This window comes from Plecotus auritus (assembly GCF_963455305.1).
Source record: "Plecotus auritus genome assembly, chromosome: 2".
In the NCBI taxonomy this organism is placed as follows: Eukaryota; Metazoa; Chordata; class Mammalia; order Chiroptera; family Vespertilionidae; genus Plecotus; species Plecotus auritus.
Genome location: NC_137771.1, coordinates 4,193,715 through 4,216,011, shown reverse-complemented (window position 1 = coordinate 4,216,011; position 22,297 = coordinate 4,193,715). Strand labels below are relative to the sequence as shown.

General features: G+C 56.0%; 1 long non-coding RNA gene across 1 annotated transcript; it reads left to right on the top strand.

Moving 5' to 3' along the window:
• Positions 1-13,576: 13,576 nt before the first annotated feature.
• Positions 13,577-15,137, top strand: LOC308242104. Its single transcript, XR_013959923.1, has 3 exons — positions 13,577-13,724; positions 14,317-14,522; positions 14,652-15,137. It is a non-coding gene; the product is annotated as an uncharacterized lncRNA (long non-coding RNA).
• Positions 15,138-22,297: the final 7,160 nt, after the last annotated feature.

Here is a 22,297-nt window from a genome sequence, read left to right as displayed (position 1 = left end):
CTGGGCCACCCTGGCCGGGCACCATAACTATATTTTTAAAAGAGGGGAAGATGAACATTCATCTCGTTATATAACTTTTTAAAAGGTCCATTAACTGTAACTTTTTCCTGAAGTCGGACATTACATAAACACATCTGTTTTCTTAGCTCTGACACGCCATTTCTCCACACCTCTTTCGTCTTCGACTTAAAAACAAGTGCCGAGTTTCCAAGATGGATTGCACCGGTGTCCCTAGGGCTGGACTAAACGGTCAGTGTGAACCGCAAAGCGCCGTGACATAAAGCAATGACCCCGTTCTCCCAAGTACGACAGCACGTCCCGGGCAACGGGGTCCCTGCCCCCCGCGGCGTAACTACCCGCCGAGCCTGACCCCCCATTCAGCGAACCACCCCGCGCATCCAGGCAACAGAGTTCTTAACGGAGCTCAAGACGTCTGCTTCGGCCTGTGAACGCTTCAGACTCCCTGACTCTGCTTCCCATGATAAAAATGAGGTTCGGCCTGGCCGGTGGGGCTCAGTGGATAGAGCGTCGGCCTGCGGACTGAGGGGTCCCGGGTTCGATTCCGGTCAAGGCCATGTACCTTGTTTGCGGGCACATCCCCAGTGGGAGGTGTGCAGGAGGCAGCTGATCGATGTTTCTCTCTCATCGATGTTTCTCTCTATCCCTCTCCCTTCCTCTCTAAAAAACCAATAAAATATATTTTTTTTTAAAAAAATGAGGTTCGGCCTGGCCGGTGGGGCTCGGTCGGCTGAGTGTCGTCCCGTGCACCAAAAGGTTGCCGGTTCGATTCCCAGTCAGGGCACACGCCCGGGTTGTGGGCTTGGTCCCTGGTCGGAGTGTGTACGGGAGGCAACCGGTTGATGTTTCTCTCTCACATCGATGTCTCTCTCTCTCTCCCTCTCCCTTCCTTTCTCTCTAGAAAACTTAATAAAAACCTATTTTTTAAACAACGGGCGATGGCCTCTGCCAGCACCATGAGGACCAGGCCGTGTTTGTGCACCTACACCAGGGCCGCTGCGTCCTCGGTGAGCCCTCCGCTTCCCGCAGAGCCTGGCGCTACCCTGTTATCTGGGGGTCACAGTCTCACCCCAAACACACCGAGGCCCCATCTGTGCTCAAGGCTGCAAGCCTCAGCCTGCCTCCTCTCTCCCCACCCGTTGTCCCTGTGCCGGCACCGGGTCCTTCCTTCTCACTCGGGGGGACCAGCGTTTCTCATTCTGGTCCCCACGTGGTTCCCTGCTGGCTTTTACCTCCTCAAGCGCGCGAGCTCATCTCTCCAACCCATACAGAAACAGACCAACGACTCCGGCAACACACGACTCTCTCCCCCCTCTCTCTCTCCCTCTCTCTCTCCCCCCCCCTTTCCCCCCTCTCTCCCTCCGTCTCCCTCTCTCTCTCTGTTTCTCTTCCTCTCCCTCTCTCCCCCCTCTCTGTTTCTCTCCCTCTCCCTCTCTCTCTCTCCCCCCCTCTCTGTTTCTCTCCCTCCCTCTCTCTCTCTCTCTCCCCCTCCCCCTCTCTCTCTCTGTCTGTCTCTCTGTCTCTCTCCCCCCTCTCCCTCTCTCTCTCTCTCCCTCCCCCCCTCTGTCTCTCTCTCTCTCCCCTCTCCCTCTCTCTCTCTCTCCCTCCCCCCCTCTGTCTCTCTCTCCCTCCCCCCTCTCTCTGTCTCTCTCCCCTCTCCCTCTCTCTCTCTGTCTCTCTCCCTCCCTCTCTCTCTCTCTCTCTCCCTCTCTCTGTCTCTGTGTGTGTGTGTGTCTCCCTCCCTCTCTCTCCCTCTCTCTCTCTCTCCCTCTCCCTCTCTCTCTGTCTCCCTCTCCCTCTCCCTCTGTCTCTCTCCCTTCCTCTCTCTCTCCCTCTCCCTCTCTCTCTGTCTCTCTCCCTCCCTCTCTCTCTCTCTCCCCCCCCCCCGTCTCTCTCTCTCCCCCACCCCTCTCTCTCTCTCCACTGCTCCTTCCCTTTGCCTCCAAAGAAGCCCAAGTACTCAGCACCTGAAGGAAAAGCTTGACCTTTTGCAGGACGACCCTAAATTCCTGGGCTCTCTCCCCTCCAGGCCTCACCCCCCGATTCCCCAACTGGTGCTAATTTCAGCGCCCACAGAACTCTCTGACCCGTTTCTCTGCCCCACGGCAGGCTGGGACCTACTTCATTTCAAAAGGCAGAACGGCGCGGGCACCCGCCCATCAGAGCGCCCATGGGCCGTAGACGGAAGTCCTTCCGCTCCTCCGGAGGCCCAGCAGGCCCCTCGCTGCCCCTCTGCCTCTCCACACTGCTTTCCCGCCACGGCCTGGAGTGCCCCGCCCTCTGCCCCGTCCGCTCGTCCTTCCGGTGTGAGCCCCAATGGCACATCCTCGGGATCCTTCTTCTTTTTTTAATCCTCATCTGAGGATATCCTCCATCGGTTTTTAGAGAGAGTGGAAGAGAGAGGGAAAGACAGAGCGAAACATCGATGTGAGAGAAACACATCGATTGGTTGCCTCCTGCATGCACCCTGACCAGGGCCCGGCCGGGGAGGAGCCTGCAACTGAGGTACGTGCCCTTGACTGGAATTGAAACCGGGACCCTTCGGTCCTCAGGCCGATGCTCTATCCACTGAGCCACACCGGCGAGGGCCACAGGGATCCTTTACTGACCCGATTCGGTTCTGGGCCCCACATTCCCCCGCCCACAGGCACCGACCCCTTTGTGATGTCACACTCACTGTGTCGCTCTCTGATCAGGGACCATCTCTCCCACAAGACCCCCGATCCACCAGAGCCGAGCCGCCGGCCCCTGCTCACGGGGTGTCCACAGAGAATGTGCGGGCGCAGCCCTTCTCAGGAGCCCAGGGAATCCTCTTGTCCAATGTCCACATTCCCAGCCCGGCTGGCGGGGCTCCGTGGTTGAGCATCAACCTATGAACCAGGAGGTCACAGTTCGATTCCCGGTCAGGGCACATGCCCGGGTTGCAGGCTCGATCCCCAGTGTGGGGTGTGCAGGAGGCAGCCGGTCAGTGACTCTCTCTCATCACTGATGTTTCTATCTCTCTCTGAAATTAATAAAAATATATTTTCTAAAAATGGCCCCATTCCCGAAGGGCGAGGCTAACCTCACTGTTCCTGCTCTCGGATCCCCAGTGGCCAGTCACCCTAATGCATCGCCTCCCAAGCGCTCACTCTTCTGACTGCATCCTGGAGGTCACCAGGCCCCCTGGAGGTCACCAGGCCCCCTGGAGGTCACCAGGCCCCGTGGAGGTCACCAGGTCCCGTGGAGGTCACCAGGCCCCCTGGAGGTCACCAGGCCCCGTGGAGGTCACCAGGCCCCCTGGAGGTCACCAGGTCCCGTGGAGGTCACCAGGCCCCGTGGAGGTCACAGGCCCCCTGGAGGTCACCAGGCCCCCTGGAGGTCACAGGCCCCCTGGAGGTCACCAGGCCCCCTGGAGGTCACAGGCCCCCTGGAGGTCACCAGGCCCCGTGAAGGTCACCAGGCCCCGTGGAGGTCACCAGGCCCCCTGGAGGTCACCAGGCCCCGTGGAGGTCACCAGGCCCCGTGGAGGTCACCAGGCCCCCTGGAGGTCACCAGGCCCCCTGGAGGTCACCAGGCTCCGTGGAGGTCACCAGGCTCCGTGGAGGTCACCAGGCCCCGTGGAGGTCACCAGGCCCCCTGGAGGTCACCAGGCCCCGTGGAGGTCACCAGGCCCCCTGGAGGTCACCAGGCCCCGTGGAGGTCACCAGGCCCCGTGGAGGTCACCAGGCCCCCTGGAGGTCACCAGGCTCCGTGGAGGTCACCAGGCCCCCTGGAGGTCACCAGGCCCCTGGACAGCCCACCCACGGTGTTCTGTTCATCCCATCCGGCCTCCAGGCCCTGTTCACCCCTCCGGCCACGCCCTGTGCCGTCCGCACCCTCCTGACTGTGGGGCAGACTCCTGCCCTCCTGACCCCGCCGCCTCTCTCCAGGGCCCCTCTCGCTTCCTCCTGAAATGCCGAGTCCCCTCGGGCTGGCCTTCCTCCTCTCCTCACTGGCCCTTCACCCGCGGACACCGCTAAGCCTCTGACCGAAGCCATGGACACACTCCAGCCAGCACACCACGTGGAACCTCAGAAAACTGCATTTCCTTTCTGGTGGTCACAGAGCCCTGAACCCCAATCGTCTGAGCCACCGCGGGTCCCAGGTTGGGAGCCCACAGCCTCTGCTCCCCCCACAGGGCCTTCAGCTCCATCTCCCACTTCCAACACCCCCTGTGTCTGCAATCTCTCCAGCCCTGACTTCAGCGATTGCTCTGTCCCACCAGCAGGTCCCCGAGGACACCCCTCACTGCCCAGCTGCTACACCTCCTGCTTTCTCCGCGCAGGGCCACCCGCCGGGCTCGCTCTGGTTTTAAAGGCTCCTGTGCTTCCCCACGGCCGCTCTATCCAGTTATCCGGGTCCCTTCCCGGAGAAGAAGGAACGTCATTTTCTCAATCCCACTTTCAAACCGTTTTTCAAACCTCTTTCCTGCAAACAAGCCAATTCCAGGACAAAGTGAACGAATTAACAAAACAAAAAACATGTGAACATTTCACCCAGAGGAGTGATGAGGTCAGCTCAGCGGATGCCACCCTCAGCCCACAGGAGCGCCCCGAGGTGCCGAGGGCCCAGGGAGGGGACGGGGTCCCGGGCGGGAGGGGATGGGGTTCCGGACGGGAGGGGATGGGGTCCCGGGCGGGAAGAAACGCTGTGACCCCGGCACCCGGGCCACCCCCGGCGCCCACAGGCCCTTCTAGGGTGTCTAGGCACCTGACGCCCCAGTTATTCCCCAAAACAGCACGTGGCTGGCTTCTCCCTGGCCCAGCACCCAGCTCCAGCGAGTCATCCCGCCGCCTGGCAGGCGCCCCGCGCTGTTGTGACTTTTCAAGCTCTTCCTCAGGCCCCAGAGCAAACGCCTGGTGTCTGGGCAGCGAGTCGCTGCCGAAGGGACGGGCGGAGCTGCGCCCTCTCCGCCAACCTCAGCTCCCGTGCACCATGCATGTCGGCGGCAAGAAGGAGACGGAGGGGACGTGAACCTGGCCTCTGACTCAGCGTGTGCACAGGCTGTGGAACAATTTTTCGGAAAACAATTCTGAGACTAAGTAAGCTGTGCTGGGCTGGGAGGCGCGGGCATTGGGGTCCCAGCCGAGGCCACGGTCACGCCTTCCTGTCTCTGGGACGGCAGCCTCCCTGCTCTCCGCGCGGCCGGTCCGGGACGGTCAAGGTCAAGCTTCCTGGGCAGGAGCCGGATCCCCCTCCAGGGAAGCCGCCCCCCGGGCCGCTGGGAGGAGGAGAGCTTGCAGAGAGCAGGGAGGCCAGGGATGGCCGTCCTGTGCCAGGAACAAGGTCTTGCAAAGGCCGCTCGGCCCCTGCTTCCAGGAAACCCCAGCAGATCACAGCCAAGCCGCCGCTGAGCCCAACCTCATTCCTCGATGAAGCCACCGTTTGTGCACCGAGTACGTGCTGCGGAACCTCCGATGGCCTTCGCCTCCCAAGAGCCTCAGTGAGAAGCAGAGGTGAAGTACGTCCTCCGAGGGGCGGGGCGGGGGCCAGTGTCCCCGGAACGTGCCACCTGGCGCACAGATGACTTCGAACTGAAATTCAATGAAGCCCAACCAATTCAGGCACCGCTTTTACTTCCCTTTTTCCTTAGAGATGCCGGTAGAAAGACCTGCTTCGCGGGGAGCGTTGGTTCATCACCTTAAGAATTTACGCCCGGCCGGCGTGGCTCGGTGGTTGAGCGTCGGCCTAGGAACCAGGAGGTCACGGTTCCATTCCCGGTCAGGGCACATGCCCGGGTTGTGAGTTCGATCCCCAGTGTGGGGCGTGCAGGAGGCAGCTGATCAATGATTCTCTATCATCATTGATCTCTCTCTTTCTCTCCCTCTCCCTTCCTCTCTGAAATCAATAAAAATATATTTAAAAAAAAAAAAAAGAATTTACACCCAGCATCGGTCAGGAGGCTCCAAGCTTGTAGCTCGCTATTCCCTCGCCTCTGCGTCACCCGGCAAGAACTTCCCTCTTGTTGACTCCCTGGAAGGACCCGTTCTCCCTCTGAAACCCAGCGCCCACCCCTCCTTTCTCCTTGTGCAAAATGCCATTTAGGCCCCGGGTTGCCTCACTGTCTCCGGGGTTTTCAAGCTTCTGTGAACTCCCCGTGAACACAAGGCCTCCTTCCTGAAAACAAACCCGTTTCCGGACAGACTGAACGAAGGAACAAGTGAAACGCGTACACTTCAAAAAGAGGAGCGAGGAAGTCACACGATAGGTCCTTTTATTCTCCCTGTTAACCTGCTGTATGTTGAGTTATTCAAGCAGCCGGAAGACTAGAGGGGTCGGGGGGACGTTACCTCAGCCCCCACCAAGCTCTTTATTTTTTATCTATCTTTATTGATTTCAGAGAGGAAGGGAGAGAGAGAAAAACATCAATGATGAGAGAGAATCATTGATCGGCTGCCTCCTGCACGATGGGGGGGTGGGGGTGGGAAGGGGGGTGACGGAGGGTTGAGCCTGCAACCCGGGCATGTGCCCTGACCGGGAATTGAACTGTGACCTACTGGTTCATAGGTCGATGCTCAACCACTGAGCCACGCCAGCCAGACCAACCAAGGTCTTTTCGCAGCGGCTGAGAAATAGTTTGGAATCATGAATAGCAGTACCTATGCCTAAACCCTGCTGATGAGCCTAGTAAGGGCCAAGGGCCATTGCGATATTTATACCATCATTCGCTTAATATAATCTACACTAATAAAGGGGTAATATGCTAATTAGGGCAGACATCTTCCGGACGTCCTTCCAGACAAAGTTGCAGTGGCTGCGAGGGCCGAGGTGCGGCTGCGAAGGGCCCAGGCTCAGGTCGGCAGTGGCAGCAGTAGCGGGGTAATGGGGTCGGCGCCTTCCCCTGATCCACCCGGTCGCCTCCTGCAGAGGGACGCCAGACTGCGGCTTAGGCCGGGGGCCAAGGCAGAGGTGGTTAGGGTCGATCAGGCCGGCAGGGGGGCAAGTCAGAGTCAATCAGGCCAGCAGGGGGGCAAGGTAGGGGCAATCAGGCTGGCAGGGGGGCAAGGTAGAGGCGATCAGGTCGGCAGGGTAGGGGTGATTAGGCCGGCAGGAGGGCAAGTTAGGGGCGATCAGGCTGGCAGGCAGAGGCAGTTGGCCTAAACCGGCAGTCGGACATCCCCCGAGGGGTCCCAGATTGAAGAGGGTGCAGGTTGGGTTGAGGAACCCCCCAACCCCCGCCACACCGCATACATGAATTTCATGCGCCGGGCCTCTAGTCCTATATAATAAAAGGCTAATATTCAAATCTACCGAATGGCGGAATGACCGATTGCTATGATGCGCACTGACCACCAGGGGGCAGACACTTAATGCAGGAGCTGCCCCCTGGGGGTCAGTGCACTTTCCCAGGGGGAGCGCCGCTCAGCCACAAGCCCAGAAGCCGGGCTCATGGCTGGCGAGCACAGCGGCGGTGCGGGAGCCGTTCCCGCCTCCACAGGAGAACTAAGGATGTCTGACTGACGGCTTAGGCCCATTCCCCACAGGCTGAGGAACCCCTCCCCCCGCCCCCTGCCAGTGCACAAATCTTGTGCACCGGGCCTCCAGTTCACTTAATATAAATGCATGTTGCTGTGAAAAAAGCTCCTGGATTTACTGAGTTTCGAGTCCTGCCAGCGGTTGCCTCGGCAGAGCCAGACTGAAGGATCTTGTGGGCCTCATACGGCCCGCAGGCCGGACGTTCCCTGCCTGCCGTGAGGTGACAGCGAACAGTAATTGGTCGACAATAGCAAAGCGAGGAGGTCAAGCTCAGAGCTGCTGCAGCCGCAGCCTGGTCCCGGGCCAGCCCTTACAGTAGGAGGTGCGCTCCGGCCTGTGAGTCACCGTGAGGCAGGCCGCAGCTCCCACCAGCACTGTAGGCGCTGAGATCCGGTGTTTGCGCTCAGGTCGTGGGAGCACAGACTAACACGGAAGAGGGGCAGCACAGCTGGGAAACCAATTCCCAGCTGCACAGAGCCTCCTGCCAAGTCTGCTCCGTCCGGGACCGGGGAGGCCGCAAGCACGCGTGCTTTCTGTCCGGCAAGCGCACTGCTCCCGCCTCCCGGATCACTTCCCGCGCCGCCTACGGCGATACTAGCTCCCGCTCCGTTTTGTAACATGAAGCATGACAAAAACATGTCATTGGACATGCAGCTCCAAAAATCCCTTTCAGCCCTGGCCGGTGTGGCTCAGCTTGGTTGGAGTGTCGTCCCATGTACAAAAGGGGTGCAGGTTCGGTTCCCAGTCAGGGCACATGCCCAGGTTGTGGGTTCAATCCCCAGTTGGGGCACATGCAAGAGGTAACCGATCGATGCTTCTCTCTCTCTCTTCCTCTAAAAATCAATAAACATATCCTCGGATGAGGATTAAGAAAAATTCATTTTTGTGTATTTCTTTTATCCTTTTTCGAACACTGCACATTCAGCAATTTCGAGACTCCGATTATAGACTGTGTCCGTGCCCACTAGTGGGGGTGCAGCCCTGTACCACACGTAACGCCACGCAGCCTCATCATCTGTGCGACTGAAGGAAATGCGGACCTCGGCAGACGCCAGGGACGGAGAGGACTTATCAGCCCACGAGAACGCAAACCCACACTCCCCTGCTCGATTTCAAGGGAGCGGGAACAGCCTCGCCGGGGAACCCTGGGAAATCTTGGAAAACCACTTGAATTCCAGCAAAAGCCCTGAAATCGGATGTTGGAACGGTGCGTGCATTTTAGGAATGATGGCTTATCCTTCAGTGCTCACAATGGAAGTAATTTTGGACCAGGCAATATGTTCTCTACATCAGCAGCCGCGTGCAAAAGCCGTTTTTCTGGACACAGATGTTCCGGCCACATCCCTGCCTACCAGCATGGACTCCGGTGGCATGCCCAGGCTGCCGGCGCCCCTCTCCTCCCAGCAGGCTCTTCCTTGAGATGTTCGTTATCAACAACTGGCGGTGGGCGTTGCTCCGTAAAGAATGCCGCTCTTGTGGCAAAATTTATAATCCAGTCCGGGAAAAGCATCCAGACAAGTGTGGGTGCTAAGAAAACAATAATTTTCCTCCCACCTCCTAATTTCTTCTAGCTGAGCTAATAATCATATTAACAGAGACAGATTAGTGGGAGAAAATAACATTTTAATACACGCACAGGAGGAACGCTCATAGGCACGAAAATTCCAAGCACGGTGAGGCAGCACCGGGTACAGAGGACATTTTGGACAAAGTGAAAAGGGGTCTTAGATTTAAGAAGTGGGAATGGCCCGGCCGGCGTGGCTCAGTGGTTGAGTGGCAACCTATGAACCAGGAATTCATGGTCCCATTCCCGGTCAGGGCACATGCCTAGGTTGTAGGCTCGATCCCCAGTGTGGGGCGAGCAGGAGGCAACCGATGGGTGTTTCTGTCTCTCTCCCTCTCTCATCAGTGATGTTTCTGTCTCTCTCCCTCTCTCATCAGTGATGTTTCTGTCTCTCTCCCTCTCTCATCAGTGATGTTTCTGTCTCTCTCCCTCTCATCATTGATGTTTCTGTCTCTCTCCCTCTCTCATCATTGATGTTTCTCTCTCCCTCTCTCATCAGTGATGTTTCTGTCTCTCTCCCTCTCATCAGTGATGTTTCTGTCTCTCTCCCTCTCTCATCAGTGATGTTTCTGTCTCTCTCCCTCTCCCTTCCTCTATGAAATCAATTAAAACATACATTTTTAAAAAATTAAAAAGAAGTGAGAATAGCCCTGGCCAGGGGGCTCAGTTGGTTGGAACATAATCCTGTGCACCGAAAGGTTGTGGGTTCGATTCCTGGTCAGAGCACATACCTAGGTTGAGGGTTGGATCCCTGGCCGGGGGCCTGCCAGAGGCAACCAATCCATGTTTCTGTCTCACGTCGATGTTTTTCTCTCTCTCTCTCCCTCCCTTCCTCTCTCTAAAATCAATAAAAACAAATCCTTGGGTGAGGGTTTGAGAAAATAAGAGGAGTGAGAATAGGAGATTTGCAGGTCGTTGAGAAGAGAGGAACCGACCTGGTGGGAAATCCTCGTTAGGCGACTCATCAACATGGGACGTGGGGTGTCCAGCTGGCAGGGTCCTGCCCCAAGTCTCCTGTTTACCACTTAGTTCACATCAGACTCAAGGCGAACGTCCTAAGAGCTTCCTGAAACTGGTTTTTCCCTCTGAATCTCACGGGCAGGAAAGAGAGGGGGGCGGGGGGGTCAAAGGTTCTTTCTGAGTCTCGTTTCTTAATGATCAGCTTACAAATCAATATCCTGCGGGGACAGCATGGATCAGTGGTTGAGCGACGACCCAGGAACCAGGAGGTCACGGTTCGATTCCCGGTCAGGGCACATGCCCGGGTTGCGGGCTCAATCTCCAATGGGGGGCGTGCAGGAGGCAGCCGATCAATGGTTCTCTCTTAGCATTGATGTTTCTATCTCTCTCTCCCTGTTCCTTCTTCTCTGAAATCAATGCAAATATATTGCTTTAAAAAATCAATTTCCTAACAAGGCAGGTGGCCAAACTTTGGTCCCTTCACTGGTCACTCCGAGGTCTAAGTAACATTATTCTGTTTTGATTATTTTTATCCCGTCGGATTCGATCGGCTTGCGGCTTTTCAGCACCACTCCAGCCCCGCGGCCTCCTTGGCCTGTGCGTGAGCTGAAGTGCAGGCCAGGGAGTTGTGCGAAGCGGAGACTCGTTTCCAGTGGCGGAGGGAAGGTGCCAAGTTAGGAATATCTCACGCCAGAATCACCTCTGTGACAACCTCCGCGAACTGGAAGTCTGCTGGGAGGAAGGGAAAACCAAAAGACAGTTCAACAGTCGAGATGGAGGTGACAAAGCCAATGACTAAGTGTCACTTCCACAGGGAGAGAGGGAAGAGCGCTAGGAGGCCAGAGACCTCACCCTCCCGGCTCCACGCGGACAGAAAAGCTCGGGCGCGTCGTAGGCCTTGGCACTGGTGCCCTGGTGAGTGATGGACAAAGCTGCTCTGCGTGATGACCGGACCTCAGGGATCGCATGGCATTTCATGGAGGCTTGCACCACGGCACAGTTATTCCCGAAGCTCTCTGTCCAATAAGTCCCTTCTCTGGTGACGCAAACGCGCCCTGGACCACGGTTCTATGGGCTCGGGAAGGAAATTCAGGCTCCGGCGACCCTGGGAGACGGGGAACCCCGCTGGCTGCAGCGGAAATGGCCGAGGGGCGACTCTGTCCACGGGGCAGTGTTCGTCATTCCTCGGCCATGGACCATCTTTACTGCAGGATGAATGACAGAAAACTGTCCCCTGGGAGACATGACTTTAGAATTCAAAAACAGGCGGGACAAGGAACAGTCACCTCGAATCTGTGGCCACGGAGCCCCTCCCCTGCCCCCCCAAACTCACTCTCCCAGCGGCCTTCCCTTTCCTTGTGGGCAACCCCATCCTCAGGTCACCCAGGCCAAAACCCTGGGCACCATCGCTCTCCCGCCCACCCCACATCCAGGCCACAGCAAGCCCTCTGGCTCTTCCTTCAAAACCGTTCTAGAACCTACTGCGTCTCAGCACCCTCCGTCCTCAGTCACCACCGCCTTCGGCCCGGCCCATCGCACGCTGCTCGGCCAGGCCCTGCGCTCCGCGCCTCCCTGAGCCAGTTCTGCACACACGGGCCCCTCCTGCGGGGGAAAGGCCCAAACCCTCACTGCCTCCCCCTCCCGCTCCCTGCCCGGCCACCAGCCTCCTTACCCGTCCTGCTCGCCCGGAATGTTCTTCCCAGCATCCCTCCAGCCGGCGCCCAAGGAGGATCGTCCCCGGGACCGAGACCTCGCTCCGGCACAGCTCCCGCTCGGAGGCGCCTTCCTGCCCGCCTCCTCCATTTGCTGTCCAACCTGATCATGAGTCTCCCCTTGGAAAGAGTTCCGCCCTCCCAGGTGCTCCCAGCCCCGTTTCCCGGGGTCTCACGACGATCACCCACATGAGTGTTGCAATTCCCACGGGACCCGTCATGAGAAGGGGGCCCCGCTCCGGCGGTCAGAGGGACTGGTGCGATTGCGCACAGCCGAGGGGAGAGGTTTCACAGGTTTCCCGCTTCAAAGGCACCTTCTGGCAAAGCAAATCCACCTTCTGGCAATTGCTTTGCAAACGGGCGAGTTTAAAGTGGAAAAACCTGTAGACATCTGGTCTGAGCCCTCCCCATGAAGGCCCAAGTGTCTCGTTCACTTTACGTCCAGGTTGATCAGCCTCACTTCTCGTTTCCTTCCCTCCGGCCCTTGGTATGGACCGAGGACGCCGGGAGCGCGTGCACTGGGGTGAGGACGCTACAAGACGATATGCAATGAGCGAAGGATGAGTCAGTGCTCGAGGGGACCGGGGTCTGCCACCCCAACGCTGCCTTTCGGGACGTGATTTTTAAATCGATTTTTAGAGACAGAGGAAGGGAGAGGGAGAGAGAGAAACATCAATGTGAGAGAGAAAGGTGGATCGCCAGCCTTCTGCCCCAAACCCGGGCATCGCCCTGACCCAGAATCAAACCGGCAACCTTTGGGTGCACGAGATGGCACCTAACCAGCCGAGCCACCCGGCCAGGGCTGGGATATGACTTTTAAGCTGGTTATTAAGAAACAAAAGACTCAGGAAGAAGCTTTGACCCCCACGCGCTCCCCGCTCCTTAGCGGGGGTCCTCAAACTACGGCCCGCGGGCCACATACGGCCCGCCGAGGACATTGATCCGGCCCGCCGGGTGCCGCTGCCTGTCCTGCTTAGCAGCCAACGCATCCCGGGCCCGCAGTGCGCATAGGAATTTGTTCATAGTTTTTTTTAAACTATAGTCCGGCCCTCCAACGGTCTGAGGGACAGTGAACTGGCCCCCTGTTTGAAAAGTTTGAGGACCCCTGATAGAGACTCAGGGAAAGACCTGCCCCAGGAAGGAAAACTTGGGGCGTCGCCTTAGCGGCCGGACTTGCCTGAGTGCGGGGCGCATGCTGGCTGCCCCGCTCCCTGCTCTGCTGCCTGGCGAACACTTACCTGGCAGGCGAGCTCTGCTTCCCTCAACTGCAGCCAACACGCACCCTCACTTCTGAGACCCAAGACCCCGGCCACGCCCCCCTTTTCCCCTTTGTCCCGAGAGGCGTACCCACCCAGGCTGCCTCGCTGTCTTTGGAATGTTCACGCTTATGTGAACTCCCCGGCACATGCATTAAAACTGTATTTTCTCCTGTTAATCTGTCTCTGTTGACTTGACTATTAGCTCAGCGAGGTGAACTGGGAAGGTGGGAGGGAAAGTTATGTTTTAGCTCCACGGTGCTTAGTAGGTAAATTCCTAGAGGAACCAATCAATCGGATTCCACGCAAACACTCGCGGGGCTGGCGATGGCTGAGACTTGAGAGTTTTCCAGGAAAGGGGGGACGAAGCGTGACAGGACCGAGCGGGCGGACCCCTCCTTCCATCGGGCCGGGGCAGCCAGTGCGTTCTCCCCGGACCACATGCTGTGTTCATGTAACCATGAGTCACAGGTTAAATGAAGCAACTGAAAAACCAACAACCAAGGAGAGACCCACACACAGGTGCTGATCACAGGGAAACATAAATAAACGAATCCCAAAAGACGAAAAAGTGGGAAAATGAAAACATCCAAAAATAAAAATGGCCACTTCAGTATACTTCTACCCAACAGGTTAACCTCACAGTAAATGAGAAGGAAATACACATCTCCGAGGAAGAGAGCACCACAAACCGGTAAACAGATCCCGTGTTTGCAGGTATCCTCCCTGCGTGCAGCGTGGGGGGGCGGGTGCGGGGCAAGCGTGGGGGCGGGGGGGGGGGTGGCGCGTGGGGGCCGGGCGCTGGGCCTGCAGCCCCAGCTATCCTTATCGTAACCTAGGAATGCAGAGATGCCGTCCTGGGTTCGGGGGTACAGCGGGTTCCAGGCACCACACGCCCCACCTTGCTTTCTGATGCTAGAAAGGTCTAGAATCGTCTCAAAGCACAGGCCTGTCTAAAGCACCTTTTCTCCTGAACAAAGGAGCAGCCATTCCGGAGGCGTCTAACCTGAAAGACCAGATTCCCTAATGAGCAGCCGCCCAGAGGCCAGCCCAGCCCTTCCCCCCGCCCCCCCCCCCTTAACCCCTTCCTTCCCTCCCACTGGCCCCAGGCCCCCCCCCTTAACCCCTTCCTTCCCACCTGCAGGCCCCAGGCCCCTTCCCCCCCAACTCCCCACCCCCGTTAACCCCTTCCTTCCCTCCTGCAGGCCCCAGGCCCCCCCCCCTTAACCCCTTCCTTCCCACCTGCAGGCCCCAGGCCCCTTCCCCCCCAACTCCCCGCCCCCGTTAACCCCTTCCTTCCCTCCCGCAGGCCCCAGAATGCCACCTCCAAGGCCACGCAGGTTCTTTGCATTTTAAGAATCTCGCTCTCTGGTGAGAATCCTCATGTCTGAGCACTGTTCCGGGGTCAGGATGCACAGCTTTCCTTTACATCCGCCATCGTTCCATGGAGTCGCCGCCAACAAGAAGACTCGGGGGGTGATAAAGAGTGCGCACCACCCCTCATTACAAAGTTAGGTATTAATCTTTCTAATCCAGGCACCTTTTTGGGTAAAAAGAAAAATGAAATTAGTAATCCTGGCCGTTTTCCAAACTACATCACCATGAAATTGGGTCCACAAGCAATGTATACCGGTGTCTCTCCAGATACCGGAAGGCTCGCTGTTACCGGTCACCGCCACGCTGTCACCAGTCAACGCGACGTGACGCGCGCCCAGCCTCCGGTCCCGTCGTTGCCCTTTAAAAAGCCGGTCGTGGGTTTCCGGGGGGGCTTGTGCTTCTTCCTCCCCCACGGAGCACACGCAGGCGCTATTAGCAGGCCGTTTCTCCTCCTGGGTTTAGAGTATGGAGATTCTTTTTCGTGTGTGAAATATGAAAAGTTCCGGTTATGAAAAATCCTGGTCGCCCTGGCCGTGCGGCTCGGTTGGTTGGTTGTCATCCGGTGCACCGAAAGGTCGCCGGTTCATCCCCGGGCAGGGCACTCGGCTGGGTTTCCGGGAGTGTGCGGGAGGCAGCCGATCAATGTTTCTCTCTCTCTCTCTCTCTCTCTCTCTCCCCCCTTCCTCTCTCTAACATCAATAATAATGAAAATTAAAGCATAAATCTTGTATTAAAAACTAATAAGGAAAATGCCATGAGAGTGAAGGTTTTTCTCCCCTGCTAGAGCAAGAGACACCGTCTTCCTCTTCTTTTGTTCTGCCTCTGAAGTTAGGAAAGATGAAACCAGGGGTGGGCAAACTTTTTGACTCGAGGGCCACCATGGGTTCTTAAACTGGACCGGAGGGCCGGAACAAAAGCATGGATGGAGTGTTTGTGTGAACTAATATAAATTCAAAGTAAAGGAGCGGAGGGGAGAGCAAGAGAACCCTCTGCTTTTTCGGCTCCGCGGGCCGGATAGAACAGCCGAACGGGCCGGATCCGGCCCGCGGGCCGTAGTTTGCCCACGGCTGGATTAAACCCACGCACACATACACACACAAAGGACAAACACCCATTGGCGGCGAAGGGATGGAGGAGGGAAATCCGGCAAACGGTGCTGGTGAAGGTGTGAGTGCATACAGCCCTTTGGAAGACAAAGCAGCAATTAGTACCCAAAGACTTCATGGCTCATTCCCTTCCACCTGGTAATGCCGTGGGGATCAGGAGAGTCTAGGTCAGTGGTCGGCAAACTCATTAGGCAACAGAGCGGCCGCGGTTTGCCGGCCACTGGTCTAAGGAAGTCATGAAGGATGCACAAAAGTTTGGGGAGCAGGGTTCATTTCAGCATCATTCCTGGTGGTGAATTTGGAATCGGCCATGGGAAACTAAAAAGCTGAATTGGGGTTCCGGGTGACGAAGGTTGGGGAACCGGGTGGCAGAGTATGTCTTCTTGCTCTGGGACAGCTGTGTACAGTGAGGTACGTGATCCGCGCGCAGTGGCGTCACACTGGGCACGTGATCTGTGTACAATGACGTCACCCCTGGCACGTGATCTGAGCCCTGGATCCTGCAGAGACCGAGATTAGTTTAACAAACTACAGACAATCTACCAATGAGTAAAATGTCTAAAACTCAAGAACTGCATTAAAACATTTTTGCTCAAGAGTATAAAATTCCTGCCCTGACCGGTTTGGCTCAGTGGATGGAGCGTCGGCCTGCGGACTGAAAGGTCCCGGGTTCGATTCCAGTCAAGGGCATGTACCTTGGTTGCGGGCACATCCCCAATAGGAGGTGTGCAGGAGGCAGCTGATCGATGTTTCTCTCTCATCGATGTTTCTAGCTCTCTATCCCTATCTCTTCCTCTCTGTAAAAAATCAATAAAATATATTTTTTTTAAAAAAAAAGAGTATAAAATTCCTTTAAATTTCTCATTTTCCTTTGTGAGTTCTCTACCAACAAATGACGATGTGTTGCAATTGATTTTAACGCTGTTCCATTCTTCGACTCACCAGTGAACACAGCAATAACAAAAACAAAATATTTTTAAAGTATATTCCCAAATAAAGTCACTGGAATACGCACAGCGGCTTCTTGGTGGAGTGGACACATGGCTCAGCCAGTGTCCCCAGAGCTTTCCGGGCTCCGATCCACACACCGTCACCCAGCGGGCACTGTTCTGTCCCCAACAGTACAAACAAGTAAACTGAGGCACGGGTTGCTTAAGGAATTTGCCCAGGTGCCCCGCTCGGAACGGGCAAGGCCGGAGCTGGACCCGGGCAGGCAGCATTCAGAGGCCTCGCTGCTGCCAAAGCGCTCGGTCGGATACAAACGCAGTGACGGAAGCGTAGGAACCTGGGTCAATATGGGCAATGCACTGGGCTTGGTTGGGGTCCATCGGAGCAGGGGAAGGAGGGAAGAGATCGTTACAGAGGGCTCGTGGAGGAGGTGATGATTGGGGTTTGGGGTCCATCGGAGCCTCGGGGAGGGGAGGCACGCTGGCGAAGAACATCCGAGGCCAAGTGCACCGTCAGGTCGGAAGGCCAGACGGAGGAGCACCTGGCTTGTCCCCGAGGCTGGAAGAGCATCGGGGACGAGGGAGGTAGGGTGGGCAAGAATGAAGAGGCAAGGGCTCCGTGTTTACTCGCCCTTATCCTTACTGCGGGGCTAGGTCTTAGCTTTTTTTTTTTTTTTCCTTCCCATGGGAAATGAAGACGGAAGGGGGCTGAGTGGCAGAGTGATGTGACCACGTTATGTTTTCAAAACCGCCATCCCTCGGCTGAAAGGCAAGAGGCGCAGCTGCGGGGCGGGGGAGGCAGGGGGAGCGGGGGTGGAGAGGAAGGGACGGAATTCAGGCTCCTCGGCCACCAGCCAGATGTGAGGGCGTCAGGGAACAGTGATGGAACAGAGCTGACTAAAGGGAAACGGCCTTACGTTTCAGAGGGAGGTACGTGCTGAGTACCCCCTCATTCCACAGAGGGAGCTTTACTTTTCCCTTCCTCCGTCTCCCCTGCTTACATAGCATCCCGAATCCCAATTACCCTGTTTTCTCCTTTAGTGACTGGAACACTCCGCAAAATAAACAACACAGGGAAGGCGAAAGGAGTTTCTCCACCGCCTTTCCATCATCAGACTCCTTTGAGCTGGGGAAGGACATTGAGTACGGATAGTCCCTGCTAACCCTGTTCTTTAAAACCTGAAAACCGTTTTTAAAGGGCAAACCTGATTCTGATTTAGAAATTCAAACACCGTAAAAAAAAAAAAAAAATCTTTCTTTTCTCCCTTCTATTCTTGAAGTGGCCACTTTAATTTTTTAAAAACATCTAAAGGGATACAATTATACATGTTTGCTCTGGGGGACAATTCAGGGGCCAGGTTGAGTATCTGGGTCCATAGGAAATGTGTCTTTGCTAAGCTGCAATTCAGTTCTCACTCGGGTAGCAAGTGGTCAAAATAATTTTCAAAGTCATTATATTAGGAACAAATAGATATATATTTAAATCTACACTAATAAAAGAGAAACATGCAAATTGACCGTCACTCTGCTATGCCCACCAGCCAATCAGGAGCGAGTATGCAAATTAACCCAACAAAGATGGCGCTGCTAGAGTGTCCAGGCCTGTCGACCTGGCCAGGGGTCATGGGGACCAAGTGGCGAGGCTGGATCCGCCACCATTGGAGTGTCTGGGCCTGTCAGCCCCTCCATGAGGCTGGATTCTGCATCCGGGGGCACACACAAATTGTCCCCTCAGGAGTTCGACTGGGAGACCAGGAGTTATGTTGTGCGCTGATCACCAGTGGGTGGCGCGGAACGAAGGAAGACCCCAGCCGGCAGCCAGGGAAGGGAGGCCCCAGCCAGCAACTGGCAGCCAGGGAAGGCAGGCCCCAGCCAGCAACTGGCAGCCGGGGAAGGCAGGCCCCAGCCAGCAGCTGATAGCTGGCAGATGTGGAAGGGAGGCCCCAGCCAGCAGCCGGAAGGCCCCGATCATCCCTGATCGCCAGCCAGGCCTAGGGACCCTACCTGTGCACAAATTTCGTGCACTGGGCCTCTAGTTAAGTAATAAAAGCCTTAGAAACTACTAAAAACATTAAATATATATATATATATATATATATATATATATATATATATATCCCCAAAGAACCGACAGCTGCTTCTGAAAACCCCACTCAGAAGGAACGGATGACAGACCAGGGGGGCGTGTCACCATCTACTGTTCCCCAGGCCAGGACCCGAGGAAAACCTCTGCTGAAACCCAGCCCCCTCACCAGTCTGGCCGCCCTGGCCCAGGGCTGGGTTCCAGCCTAATTGCACCCAGAGAAGAAGACCCTGTCTCTCCTCTCCCAAGACGCCGAGGTAAAAGCTGGAGTTGTAATTTGCCAGACGGCCTAGATGGAGCGCAGCTTCTGCACCATCCCCCAAAGTAAAAGTTAAGTGTAAAGGGAAAGGCTTTGATGGAAATATAAGACAGCGAAGCGATGACAGAGAAAGCTATTTTAGAAAAAACACACAACTGTGCATTTGAAGTGTTTTCTCTAACCAGTAACATTCCCTTTTAGCAATAACTGCTGTTGTGGAGTACCAGTGGGAAGAAGAAAAGGTACATGGGCTTTGAAGTCAGACAGACCACCACCACTCAGGAGCTGAGTTACATTGGGCAAGTTGCTCAACCTCTCAGATACCTCATTTCCTTCATCTGCAAAATGGTGGCAATTATACCTACTTTTTAAAATATATGTTTATTGATTTCAGAGAGGGAGAGAGAGCTAGATACATCCATCAATGATGAGAGAGAATCATTGATCGGCTGCCTCCTGCACACCCCCTACTGGAGATCGAGCCCACAGCCGGGGCATGAGCCCTGACCAGGAATCTAACTGTGACCTCCTGGTTCATGGGTCAATGCTCAACACCTGAGCCACACTGGGTGGGCTGTGCCTACTTTTAAGAGGCGGTACAAAGACTAAATGAAAGAATATGTGTAGATAAAGCACCTAGCACAGTGCCTGGCACATAATTGGCTCCCATAAATGGTTTGAAGGTTCTTGATCGACTTTGTATTTCTATAAAATCAATTATTAGAGATTTCCCCCCTTTTAGCACTGAGTGAGGCAAAGCAGATGCTTCTCTTTCTAACTGCCCAACCCTACCGCATCTGATAATTTTTATCACTGCAAACACAAAACTAAACACTTGGGTGCTCATTGCATGCAGCCAGCACCATGCGAGGGGCTATGGCCGATACGAGAGAGGAGGAGTCGGTCTCAGCCACCACAGGTCTGCAGTGCAAGCAAGGAGGAGAGACTCAGAGATGAAAGCTAAAGAAATACACTGAGTGGCCAGATTATTATGATCTCTGAACGCATAATAATCTGGCCACTCAGTGTATATCCTATATAATAAAAGGCTAATAAGCAAATTGTCCCCTCGACCAGGAGTTCAACCAGCAGGCAGGCTAGCCAACTGCCCATGTTCCCTCCCCTTGGCCAGGCTGGCCAGACCCTACCCATGCACGAATTCATGCACCGGGCCTCTAATCTTACCTAATAATAGAGAAACATGTAAACTGACCATACCTCCGCTACGCCCACAGCCAATCAGAGTGAGTATGCAAATTAACCCAACAAAGATAGCGGTTAATTTGCATACATACCTGGGTCCTGGGAACCTCCTCGGCACCCAGGTCACTCCCAGCTGGCCATCGGGTGGAGGCTTTAGCCTTGGGAAGGGGCCGAGCCTGCAATCAGAGGGGCGGGGGGGTCCCCTTCCCAAGCCTAAAGCCTGGGGCGGAGGCTTTAGGCTTGGGCAGGGGCCGAGCCTGGGATCGGAGGGAAGGGGAAAAAATCCATAGAAACATATCCTCAGGTGAGGATAAAAAGAAAAAGAAAGAAAGAAATGTCATATCCTATGAAAGACACATCTTGAAAATGCTTAAAGAAAGTTGTCATTTTTTCATGGTGAGTGGACCGGAGTCCGTGTTAATGAAAATATCTTAGCGGCTGCGATGACTGGCAGTGGCTGCAGCAGCGGGGTGATGGGGCTGGCACCTTCCCCTGATCAGCCCGGTTGCCTCCAGCAAAGAGAGGCCAGACTGGGGCTTAGGTGCGCTCCCAACGGGGACCGGGCCTAAGCCATCAGTAGGACATCCCCTGAGGGCTCCCAGTATGTGAGAGCGGGCAGGCTGGGCTGAGGGACCCCTCCCCAGTGCACAAATTTCGTGCACTGGGCCCCTAGTACACACACACACACACACACACACACACACACACACACACTCTGAGTGGTCAGATTATTATGCGTTCAGAGATCATAATAATCTGGCCGCTCAGTGTACACGGTCCAGCGTGAGCTGCATGACACGGGCGAATCACCATGGCGAGTCACAAGGGGGAAAACTGACGTGTGTCAGAGCAGTGACTCTCCACTCTCCGGGGGAAGGGCCACTTCTGTTTCCGTCGCCAGCCCATCAGGAGCCAACATGTGGTCCCACTGTCCGTGACTGTCGCGCAGCTCATGCTGTGACCAACTCATCGTGTGCCCACAAGGCTACCTCAGGGGCCACATGCGTGGATGTTGGGGTCATGCTGAATTCCCCAGAGCCTCTAAACACTCCCTCTCAACCTCTACTCATCTCGTCGCAGACGTAACTAACAGTGTTTGAAACCGTTGTGAGCTAGTAATCAGTGGCTTCGTCTCTGAGTCGCCCTGAGCTGGACTGAAAGGGGAAGGTTTTGATTGTTGGAGAGAGAGCAGTGGGGGCGGACACGGCAAGGGTCCGAAGCTGGATGAGCCCTGTGCATATCGGAGGAATTATTTTTTTAATATGTTTTTATTGATTTCAGAGAGGAAGGGAGAGGGAGAGACAGAAACATCAATGATGAGAGAGAATCACTGACTGGCTTCCTCCTGCACGCCCCACACTGGGGATTGAACACACAACCCAGGCATGTGCCCTGACCGGGAATCGAACCAGGACCAAGTCTTGGTTCATAGGTTGACCCTCAACCACTGAGCCACGCTGGCCGGGCGTGGGGGAATGCTTTTTATCATAACTGGAACAAATCAGTACAATTCAGGGCAGGGTGCAGACACACCTGGAGGGATAAATATAGACTATCTGCTTTCCATAACGCACGGGGACAGCTCCTTCCGTAGGGATCTCAAAAACAAGGAAAAGGAGATCTTGGAGTTTTCCAACCTCCTCTCCTCCTCCCCGCCCCCCACTCCCCCCCCCCCCCCCGCCCCGGCTTATCAGCTAAAGGAACAGCTTCCAGAAGAGCCCTCTTCGCGAGAACAGTCAACATTTCACGTGTGTGCACACACCTCAGGAATCCTCTTAGTCATCGGAGGGAAGGAGCCGGCCAGGAGTGCCAGGTCTCGGTCGGGCTCGGCCTGCTGTGAACTGTGAGCTCAGGCTCTGAGCACACAGCCGGTTCAGATCCTGGCCCTCCAGGTACGTGCGAGCTGTGCGACCCGTCTCACCTGTGGAGTGGGGACAGCAGCAGCACCCCCAAAGGGCAGTGTGAGGGCTGGGTGAGCGACACGTGTGCATCCCTCAGGCCTGTGCCTGGCGCACTGCTCGCCTGGACTGCCTCCTGCTGAGATCAGACCCTCCAGCAGGTTCGGGGTCCTGCGAGGCAGCCTCAGGGGCATCCAGGGCGCTCACCCCACTGCTCTGAGCTCGGGCGCTGGGCCGCAGACGCCCTCGGCCTGAGCCAAGCACTGGGGAGCGCTCCCTCCTGGGCCCCTTTGCCCAGTCAGTTGCTACTCGTACCCTCCCAGCCCAGGTCACAGGTCGCATGGCCCATCAGCACGTGGCCTGCAACAATTAGGATCTGGCCCGACCGCAGGACGGAGAAACCCGTCTCGTGTGTTT